This window comes from Manacus candei, unplaced genomic scaffold (assembly GCF_025592945.1).
Source record: "Manacus candei isolate 608988 ecotype Guabito, Panama unplaced genomic scaffold, ASM2559294v1 h1tg000009l, whole genome shotgun sequence".
Taxonomy (NCBI): domain Eukaryota; kingdom Metazoa; phylum Chordata; class Aves; order Passeriformes; family Pipridae; genus Manacus; species Manacus candei.
In genome coordinates, this window is record NW_026138057.1 from 2,895,479 (window position 1) to 2,907,081 (window position 11,603).

Below are 11,603 nucleotides of genomic sequence, written 5' to 3' on the forward strand. Positions count from 1 at the left end.
AGCTGCCCATGCAGCACAACAGCTCTCTGGGATTTCACGTTTCCTCCATCAAAGGTTTTGATTCCTCTTTCTATTCAAAGTTTAACAGACATTTCAAAAGAAAACAGACTTTCTACTTCTTTATTCTCACTTTCTGACCATCACTTGAAACACCAGAATTAAAACCCCACACGGCCCCAGCTGAGGACAAGGGTGACACGGGACGACTTATGCTGAGCACTTGTCCACTTGAGAGCTTCAGTCCCAACCCAGAACTCAAGTCAAGGAAAGATTTTACACAACTCTCACATTCCCCCTGGAATCCCTGGAACCAAACCCTCTCCTTCCCCCACGTCTCATAAACCACAGTGCCACCCTGAACCCCGAGCAGAGCTTAAATCTGAAGCCAATTTTGCTGGATTTGAACTGAGAATTAAAAAAATCTAATTCCTTCCTGTGAGGGTGGGGAGGCCCTGGCACAGGTTGCCCAGAGGAGCTGTGGCTGCCCCATCCCTGGAAGTGTCCAAGGGCTGGACAGGGCTTGGAGCAACCTGGGCTAGTGGAAGGTGTCCCTGCCCATAGCAGGGGGCGGAAAAAGATGATTTTTAAGTCCTTTCCAAGCCAAATCATTCTGGCATGCTATGAATCACAGAATGGGTTGGGAACTTCTGAAATAAAAGTCCAGATGTGGCTTTAAAATAAACAATTCTTTTTTTCCTTCACAAAATGCAGCATCAATCACCACCACACTTACAGTGTATATTCACACGTCTGCTGGAGACACGGTTATGACCGAGGTAGAACTGCCAAGCCTAACTAAACTTGCTTTAAACCTTTCCTCCCTCTCATTAATGCCAGAGACAGTATTTACAAATGAATAACTCACAAGGTAAGCGAAGAAGTTCCACTGGAAATGTCACAACTGGACTGGTTTCATGCGTGAGGTCAGTCCAAGGGATGGTGCTGACGCCTCAAAGGACAACAAGTTCCTTCATTCCTAAGGTGGTGTTAGAAGAGAACCACTGAAATTTGGATCAAATTGGATAATTTAAGCCCAGGAAGTGGAGGGACTCAGCATTGCCAAAGGTCCTGAGCAGAGCCAGAGGAGCATTTCTAGGGGCCATCAGCCGGCACGGTGTTGCCATCAGAAACCTGGGGAGAAAACTCTCAGGCAGGAGCTGGATGTTGTAACACGTTAAAACACCAGGAACCACAAGCCAAACACAGGCAATTCAGCCACTCTGCTCTCTCTGACAAGGAGAATCCCGCTCACTGGAACAGCGCTTCCAGGAGAGCCCATTTAACTCCCATTAGGAGCTGCCCCAGCTCTTTCATCCCTTCCCCACATCATTAGAGGTGCACTTAAACACACAGGTTTGCTCGTGCCCCGGGTTTGATCAGTCGTGGCAACAAATATCACCTTTAAATAGACTGGACAGGGTTTGCAGCCCACGCTGGCAGTGATTTGGTTTATATCCACTCATTAAGGTGCATTAATGGACCCGCACGTGCGTGACAGCCCTGGGCTGCTCGGAGAGGCAGCGATTAAACACACCCGGCTCGCACAGCCAGGGCCAGGAGGGGACACCTTCAATCAGCTGGGCCACATCAGCTCCAGCACACCAACACACTGCTTGGATTTTGTTCCATCTTGTACAGCCGGGAGGAAAAACGGACTAAAAAAAAAATCAGGACTGGTTAAGAACAATGACTGAGCCACACACCCGGCCCCCGGAGCTCCAGGTTGAATTCGGGGCAGGGGGGTTGGAAACACTTCCATTCTCACATCAGTGCAGGTCACCATGGAGCCAGTGGGAACTCCAGAGGATAAACCATCGGATCCCTGGCAAAGGAGCCTAATTACAGCTCCCTTCTGGGGACCACAAAGCTTTTAAAGAGTTTTATGGAAATGGCAAGGGTGCCTCCAACTGGATTTTCAGGAAGGTCCCTGGAAGTCAGGCTGTGGCGAGTACTGGGGAGAAGATTGCTACAAGTGCTACAGAAGCTGTTCTGCACAAACGATGCTTTGATACTTCAACAACACCCCTCCCACCACCACCATGTGCTTCCTCCAACTTCTAGGAGAACATTCCTAACAGGAAAAAAAAGGGCAAAACTTTTGAGGAACTCTTAGCACTGCCTAGTGGAGAAACAAAAAAAAACAATCAGAATCACCCCCTTGATTATCAGCTACAGGATTTGAGAACATTAACTGCACACTGAGATGTTCAACACGTGGAGCAGAGGGACGGGGAAGGGAACGATCACACATCCCAGGCACCCGCGCAGGAAAAGATGCAAATGGTTTGGAGCTCCAGGCTCCGAGGAGAGGGGTACAAGGAGAAAGCATGTGAAGCCAGACCACAGCAAATGTGACCAGAGAGGCGATCCCAGAGGGATTCCTGAGCTGCACGAGCTGCCAGCTGAAGCAGAGCCAAAGTGGCAGCAGGAGCCGCTCACAGCTACCGGGCGAACAGAGGAGGAACTGGTAGGAAGTTTCCAGGAGCTGCTGGAAGATCCAAGCAAGCTGCAGCCAGCTCTGCTTTCCCAGGTTGTGCCCAGCGTGGAAGGGTAAACAGCTGATAAGCAGGAACGTGCTGCAGAGCCCCCCCAGCAGCCAGAACCCCCCTGTTATCCCACAGCCTCGGCCCAAGGACGATCCCCAGTGCCCGTGCCCAGCACACACCTCCCCACAGCCAGTTTTCTTGCTGCCGGTCCAAATCTTGGGGGGATTTGAATCAAAGAGGATCTGACGCCGAACAACAGCTGCAAAAAACTCTGAGCTGGGGAGTCTGTGCCTCACATTGCAGTTACAATGCACAGGGAGATGATGTATCCACGCAGGATATCCCCAGATACCAGAATTCCAGCTCCAGCTATTCGTCACAGTAAAACATTTGAAGCCAGCAGCATTCTTTAAACTAAAATGACAGATAATATCCCATTTTAGAGCTCCAAAGCGAGATCCTCATTTCAATAACCAAGACAAACACTTTATTTAACAGCTGTATTAACAGGTAGAAATACACTTCTCTCTGGAAAGCCAGGCACACTTACAGTCCTAGCTTCTGCAGGATTTAAACTCTCAATTAAAGGTGAATTCCTGTAAATAGGGGGGGAAATCCTCATTTCTTCCAAACAGAAACCAAGCACTAAGTCTGATATTAAATTTACCCAGACATTTCTTTATATGCATATAAAGACTCCTCTGGGTCCATTCACAGCTTGCTTTGCTCAGCTGAGGGACTGCACAAGTTTTCATACAGCTCCACGAGTTTTCCAGCCTGACACGTAGAAAATTAGGACCTCACTGTCCAAACCCATGATTTTAAGCATTGGAAGGGGCTGCCCAGGGAGGTGGTGGAGCCTCCATCCCTGGAGGTGTCCAAGGAATGACTGGATGTGGCACTCAGTGCTCTGGGCTGGGGGACAAGGTGAGCATCGGGCACAGGGTGGACTTGATGGTCTGGGAGGGCTTTTCCAACCTCACTGATTCTGGGATTCTGTGATCTCTGTGGGAAACTGCAAAGCTCTACGAGCTGGACTGAGACCTTGGGGGAAGCACCTGAAACCACTTTCCCCTTTCTTATTTTAATGTTTCATTTACGCACAACAGAAGCTGCTCCGAGAGGAACCGTCTGACCCCCAAGGCCTCCGAGCACTGCTCTATGCAGGGTTATTACAGCAAACTGGGTTTTAATCATATTTAAGCAGTGAAAAGTCAAAAGTGCTGCTGCTGTGCTTTCCCCCTTTGCCCCTCCACGATCCACTTCTCCCCACTGCCTCCCATGGTTTCCTCGGAAACGTACGCAAGCTTAAATTGGATTGACATTCACTCAGTGGACAGATGGAGTTTGGAACAGCCTGAAATTCAAGGCCGAGTCTTGGGATACGACACGTTATCAACGCAAAGACCACCCCCTAAACCTCGTGGGAAGGTTAAGGATCCCCTAATTACTCCGTAAGAGCTCCGAGGTGGCACCTCAGGAGGGTCAGTGCCCACTCATTGTTCTGCCTGAAAGCACCGGCCGAGCACGCGACGAGTTGTGTCAGGAGGGAGGGAGGGAAGGATTTAATTTTCGTTAAGCACTGAGAAAACAGGGAAGTTCTTAAGCTCATTAGTGGTTTCAGGCAGCAGAAACTGCTGCAGATCACACGTGGGCTGAGCATAGACAGCGATGCTCCATCCGCACTGGAATTAAGCCACTCGCATCCCTAACTTCCTCCCTGGGCTGAAGTCATTCCTGACAACTGGTGCTGACCCCGAGAGGGGCAGGGTTTGTACCACGCCTTTACAGCCCCAGAGGTGCCAGGGCTGCACCTCCAGCAAAGCTGATCATTTATTCTCGAGTGGGAATTATCCCCTGGCTCCTCTTCCACCATATGGGAAGAAATGGAAGCGGGAAGAAATGAAAATGGGTTTTTTTTGAAGGTTGGCTAAACAGTGCCTTCCCAATCACACTGTCTAACAGGACTGGAAAGGATTCACCTCTTTCCAACCAAAACACAGGGAGGATGGAAAATCCCAAATAACTACATTCCTAGAGATCTTTGATATAATCCAGTACCTAAGAAAGGGAAAGATGGGATGACAGGGCTCTTGCAGGGGACAAGGGGGGCAGCCAGCAGTTACTGCACATTCTCCCTCACCAGGTGCTTGGTTATTGCAGGTACCACCCCTGGGAATTAGGGATTTGCCAGAGAGTTGGGGTTACCAGGGGACTTGTAAGGAATAAATCCCCAAAACACCTGGTTCACTTCTGCTGCTTGTGCAATCTGCTGAAATCTAAGGAATTCCCAGTTTGGGATTTACCTGTCCAAGTCAGGATTTCCGTACCACGTGGCCTTTAGCCAGCATTTTAAGGAAATCTCCTTTTTTCTCTGTCTACAAGTGATTGGAGCTGCCAAGTCCTTTTCCTTTAAAATTCCTGCTCACCTCGGAGAGAGCTCTGCACCTCCTTACTCTGAGCCACCTCCAGCCTCCAATCCTTCCACTGATTTTGGCCGAGCTGAACAAAGGAACAAACCCAAACACGTCTCTTGCCTTAATTTTTGAGGAGTTTTCCTTAATTAAAAATAAACCTCCTGCTGCCCCACTAGTTCCCTCCACGAGCCTGCGCCTTCCCACCTTCCTCCTCCTCCTCCCAAACCTTCCGTGTTTATCAATATGTGATTATTGCAGCTTGTTCCCCACTGCCCCCAGGTGCTCTCCATCCTCCCTCCACAGACGCCTCCTCTCCACCCCTGCTCAAACCCTGTTCTTTTTTTATGGAATTCCCAACCAGTGAGAATGCACTCAACCCACCCGCTGCCCTAGCACAGCAAGCATCCCAAAGTTATTCCAGGGATGTGGATCCTGCTCCATTCCAGGGGCTACGCTGGGTAGCGAATTTCCCCGGTGAGATCCAAGGATCGGGAATGCGAGGGTGCTCCCGGCTCCGGCAGCATCCCCCTGCTCCGCGGCCACTCGGCCACGCTCCCTCCAGAGCCCAACTCAACCATCTTTTCCTCCCATCCCCGGGACTCCCCGTGTCCCTTCCCCGCTGCCAATGGAAGCCCGTTCCAGGTATTCCGCAGGCGCCGGGAGACACAATGAAGCCGAGCGGCGATAAAGCCGTGCTGCGGGAAGGCAGCCGGAGCTCCCGATTTCCCGAGCTTCCCACAGGCCACAGGCAGGAACAATAGAAGGCCAGGCACGGTGCAGGGAGGAAGCAATGCCCGGGATCTCGATGCTTCCCCAGCCACCGGGGTTTTATTTCAAGGATGATAATCCAGACACTGAAAAATCAGCTGCCAGCAAAGGGCCTTTATTCCAATTATTGCCAGGAAAACGCCTGCTTTTCGTTCCTAAGAGCATCGTAAATAATTTGAAATATTGAGATACGGGCAGCTGCTAAAAGCCAAGATCTTTCATTTAAAAAAATTAAAAAAAAAACCCCAGGCTGCTGAGCTGCAGAGTTTCAAAGCCGAGCATGAGGAAAAACTGCTGGAAGAACAATGGGTGCCAGCGAGCGCTCCTGGGATGTGCCTCACAAAGGGGCACACAAGCTAAAAAATCATCCTTGCCTTCAGTCACACCTTTGTTCAGGAGAACTGGGACACGAGGAATGCAGCACCCGGCAGCAGCATCTCATCCCTGAGCACGCCAGGTCTCACACAAATCCCACCTGCGCCACGTGCCGCTTCCCAGAGCGCTTCCATCCATGGCAGCACGGTGCCCAGGGAACACAGCAGCAGGAAAATCCCACCTGGGCTGCACCACCCTCCTCTGGGAAGGGCAAGGAGAGACACACAAGGCACACGGATCCCAACGCCCTGACGCCCCGCTGATCCCCCAGGCTCCTGTCACGTGTGACAGCAAACACCCCCCAAATTCCTGGGCTGCCCCAAAGGCACTGGGAGTTTTAAATGGCACACAGACCAAACGATTCCAAGCAGCCCTCGACAAGACCCAACCACGTACCCACCTATGATCTCAGGCAGAGCTTTTATAAAAAGGTGATAAAAGCAGCATTCCCGGCCGTGCCACGTGGGAAAAAAGCAGAGCACTCCGGCCCTGAGCACGCCGTGCTCCCGGGGAGCTGACACACATTCCTCCCAGGGAATAGGTGTTTATTTAGCTGCACACTCAGCTGGACTCCCAGGGGGACTGCCCGGTGCCACCGGACTCGCGGGCTGTCACACGGCTCATTCCCACATTTTTTAATTTAAGGAAACGTTCGTGCCTTTCCCCATCCCCAAGAGCTCTCAGCACTGCCAAAAAGCACCACTCGGAAACCAGGCAAAAATCCTGGCGTTATTTTTGATCCACGTGGGGTTAATAACCCCCCACACCCTGTGTGCAGCATGTATACAATGTATTCCACGCACACAGATACCTGGCTGATGAAAGGGAAAACGGGCTGATTTTTCCTCATTTTCAGCTGCTCTTCTCCAGAAGCAGAGCAGACCTGCTGTCCCCACTGAGGGGCTTCCACCGTGATTTAACTCAAACTACAACTGTATAATTTCCAAAGGATAATACCGAGAGATCAGAGATTTTACAAGGAGGTTCAGGTTCGGTTCCCTCAGCTGACTGCACTTCTTACACCCCACCAGCTCTCCATCCCCTGATGTTACAAGGGTTTCACCCACATGGCAAGAGAAAAAATAACATGGAACAGATCAGTTAAGCTCCAATGGCACAAATACTGTGGCCAAATACATTACTTTTATATTTATTTTTCTTTATGACATCCTTGGGTTTCTCTCTTTAAGAACACCAGTCCCTCATTTTACTTTATGGCAAGATGAAGTTTTCCAGTGCCCTGCTCTTCTAACAGAAGGGGGGTTTTATTATCATGCAATATCACTGTGACTCTACTTTTTTCTACTTTATTTATAGTAAACCTTCATGCTAAAATAGCAAATCTGGGCAGGAACTGGACAAAGGCCTATGGCACTGTCCCATACAACCACATTTCCTTCTGTCTTTTAAGAAATAAAACCAGTAGTATTACATTTAAGTGTGTTTTCCCTATTTAAAGAATACCAGGTGCCAGTAGAAGTGCAAAAGAGGGTTAAATCATGATGGTCTTGTTGGAGATAATTCATGCACTCAGAGCAACAATCTGGCCATGAATTTTAATATTTTTTGCCATTAAAATCCATGTCTCTGATGGGAATGGAAGAGGAGCTGCCATGCTGGACAGAGAGCATTGCTGAAGGACCCAAAGCCTCCAGTCCTCGTGCTGCAACACAGAGCACAAATCCTGAGCACTCTCCACAAAACACCCCTTTTCCCCCCCTCCCTTTAAACACAGTTTGCATCCAGAAGCTGCAACGTTTTCCAGCCTTTGCAATTGGGAGAAATAGCTGAAGACAGCCCAAATGTGCAGCTGCCAATATAACCAATATAACCCCTCTGAGCTGCTGGAAACAGGAATGTAAATGCACAGCGAGGTGAAGCAGGAGAGCAAAGCAGAGCCCTTTGGATGAGGGACATCCCCCGGGACCACCACGTGTCCCTCGCTGTCACACCCCAGCCACCCCAGCCCCTGCCAGCCCACAGCTTGTGTCTGGAGCTATTTTAGGTTTATGACTTCTTTGGGGTGTTTATATTTTTGCTTTTGTTTTGTTTTGGGGTGGTTTTTTTGTATTTCCCAGTTATCTGAACCGCAGCTTGTTTATTATTAATAACATGAGAGTTGTGACTTAATTGGTTCAGCTGGTCAGGCACGACACTGGGCTGGTTGTGTCCCTGCTTCCATGGGGTGTATGGACGTGGTTAACTGAGATCCCAGAATCATTTAGGTCGGAAAAGACACTCCAAGACCAAATCCAACCTGTGACCCATCCCCACCTTGTCACCCAGCCCAGAGCACTGAGTGCCACGTCCAGTCCAGGAATGGGGACTCCACCACCTCCCTGGGCAGCCCCTCCCACTGCCTGACAACCCTTTTCCTAACAAAACTCCTTCTGATGTCCAAATGGGGACAACCAACTGGGAGGTGGGGCAAAAAAAGCCCCACACAGCTCCTTCTGGATGTGACATTTGCACATCTGGGCACACCTTCCTGGTTTTGCAGTGCCAGGTATCGTCATTCCCTCATTTCCCTGTGATCCGAAGGCGATGCCAAGCAGCAAACGTGCCTTTGCCTCCCATTCCTAATTATTTTTCAATTGTTTACTTTGGACAGCTTTGCTGCTAAGGGCTTATTTTCAGTGCTGCAGCAGCATTAGGAAAGCATTTGCTGAAGAGTGGATTTCCCCCAAATCCTGGTCAGGTGCTCCCTAACTCGGATCTCCCCAGGCTGGACCAGCACATCATGTCCCATGGAGCCCCCGAGTGACACACCATCACAGCACACAAAATTAACCTGCAGAAACCTCCAACACAACAAGTTCCACCTCAACAGGAGGAAGAGCTTTCCATGGAGGAGGGCAAAGCACTGGAACAGCTCCCAGGGAGGTTGTGGAGTCTCCCTCTCTGGAGACATCCCAAACCCACCTGGACGCGTTCCTGTGTCTCCTGCTCTAGGTGGGGATGATCTCCAGAGGTCCCTTCCAACCCTAACAAGTCCTATGTTTCTGTGACATTGGTTAAAAAGGCAAATAAACACTAAGGCTGCTAGAGTGGAGACAGAAAGGTGATGGACATGACTGGCAGAAAGGACAGAGCACTGACATTAAACTGAACTACCGAGTTGGATGAGAAACCTCAGCCACCTCCAAAATAACATTTCTGCTACAAGACCCAAAGCTGTGACTGTTTTCCCCCAAACCCCACATTTCTAAGTGGCATTTTATTGTCCTGTGCAACTGTCACCATCAACGCCCAGCAAACAGAGCATCTGGAAAGGATCCACCCTCCCAAAGTTCAGGGAATTATTTTCCCTCACAGGTTTGCTGTTTCCCAGCTGGTTTTACACCTATCAGCGATGCTACACTTCCCTGCTCTGCTCCAGAAGAGCAGCTGGAAAGCTCTGTTGGAAATGCTGCACTGAATTCTCGAGGAAAACAAACAGAAATCAATGTTTAAATCCAAAATGTCCCGGTAAACCAGACTAACACACGGCTTCCCATCGCCAGCAAATATTTAGACAGTTCCAGCTGAAGCTGGGGAAGGATTCAGGTAGCCAGGACATGCCAAACGTGAAGGATGGCTCGGGATGAATATGTGAGCAGGATATCTCTGCTAAAGCGATCAGCAGCGTGCTGGTATTTAAATCACATTAAGATTTCAAAAGCATCAGTCTATCACGCAGCTCGTGGCACTCCTTCCCGCAACCACGAGGATTGGAAGCCTTCAAACCAACCCCCACCCCCCCCCAGAACACCAAAGATCCCCTCGGCGTGGAGCGAGCCCTCGCTAATTGTGGCAAACTGATGGGCAGATCAATTAAGCAGGCGAGCAAAAGCCCGGCAGAGCCTCTCGCTTTGAGCCTCGCCTGCTCCTCACAATGATGACTTCAGATGGAGCACGAGGGGCAGCTGGATCCCTTAAAACAAAACACAGCCACAACCTCCCTCAGATAAGCGTTTCGTGGAAAGAGAGAGGGGAGGGGGAGAGGCGAACAGAACAGATCCCGAGCGCTCGTATTTTTTAAGTTTCCGCGGCTGCTCCCGGGGAGCAGAGGGGTCCCCGCGGCTCCCCGCGCCGGGTGTGGGGGTCCCTGTGCCGGGGCTGGCTCCGAGCAGAGCCCGGGGAGCACTTGCTCGTCTTCCCGAGCTCTGCCCAGTCACATGTGCTGGCTCCTGCGCCTCGTAGAAGCAGCTGGAAAAGAGGGAGCCAACGGAGCTGCCTCCATTAGGAGCCACCGCTACACAAAAGGAGAAGAGGAAACAAGCCCTCGGCCACCGGGGCTGCCGGCAGGAAAGGAGAGGTGTCCAGGGCCACGGGGAGCGCACGGCAAGGGGGGAAAACCGCGATGGAAACGAAACCCGCTCCGCTGAGCCCCGGAGAGAATCGGTGGCACCTGCCCGACAGGGACACGGGGCTCACGCGGCATCACCTCGGGAAAACACCGGGAACTCGACGGACTCACCCGCTCCACCACCAGCCACCCGCCCGAGGGGCTCACGGCCCCGCCCGGCCGCCGGGACCCCCAAAACCCCGACCCTCGCCGGGCCGTCCTGTGCCAACTCCCGGCCGGGTAGCGCCGGCTCTGCCCCGACACCGGCGGCGCCGCGGGCAGCGGCGGCTCTCCCGGGAATCGGCCCCGCACCGGCGATGCTGGGGCGAGCAGCCCCCGGGGCCACGAGTCCCGCAAGTGCCGGGGTCCCCCCCCGCCGCCTTTGTGCTCCCCGAGCGGCCGGGGCGGGGGGTCCGGGGGGCTCAGCGGGGCCGCCCCGGCCTCGCACCGGCGGGACCGCGCGGGATAACGGCGGCCCGGCCCGAGACCGCGGTGCCCTCCCGGCGCTCCCTCCCCGCCGCCGCCAGGGAAGTTCCCGGTGGCCCCGCGCCCCCCCCCACCCCAAACCCCGGGGCGGCGGCGGCGGCACCTGCTCCCGGCCCGGCGGAGTTCCCGGGGGCGGAGGGACGACGCGGCGCCGCGTGGGGACTCACCGGGAAGCTGCCGCAGGCCCCGGGGGGAGAAATCCAGCGGCGGGAGCGCCGCGAGTCCCGGGCTCCGCGCCGCTGCTGCGTCAGCGCCGCCGCCTCCTCGGCTGCGGGATGGGGACGAGGCGCCGCCGCCGCCCGCCCCTGGCCGCGGGGCGTCGCGGAGCGGGCGGGCGGAGGCCGGAGCGGGCGGCGGAGGGGCCGGGAGGGGCAGAGGAGGGGGCGGAGGAGGGGGCGGAGAAGGGACCGGGGGCGCCGCCGCCGCCGCCGCGAACTCCCCGCAAGCCGCGAGCGCCTCCGGCCTCCTTCCTGCTTCCTCGTCCGCAGCCAATCGCCGCGCGCCGCCCGCCACTCGCCCCGCCAAGCCGCCCAATCAGCGCCGCCGCCCCGCGCCGCCGCCGCCCAATCAGCGCCGCGCCCGCCCCCGCCCCGCGCCCCCTGGGCCGCCCCCCCCAACCCCTCACGGAGCCCCTCAGCCCGCGCCCCCCGCCCGGGGCTCGGGATCACCGGGATAACCGGGAACACCGGGATAGCCGCGCACCCGGGGGGCCCCGACGGCCGCGGGTCCCTCGCAGGACGGGGA

General features: G+C 53.7%; 1 protein-coding gene across 1 annotated transcript in view; it reads right to left on the minus strand.

The window, feature by feature from the left end:
* Positions 1 to 11,351, minus strand: part of BAHD1 (bromo adjacent homology domain containing 1) — a 31,568-nt gene extending 20,217 nt beyond the window's left edge. Inside the window, exon 1 of the mRNA XM_051776976.1 lies at positions 11,027 to 11,351. The gene's annotated coding sequence lies outside the window, so the exon portion shown is untranslated. The remainder of the gene's footprint in view (positions 1 to 11,026) is intronic.
* Positions 11,352 to 11,603: the final 252 nt, after the last annotated feature.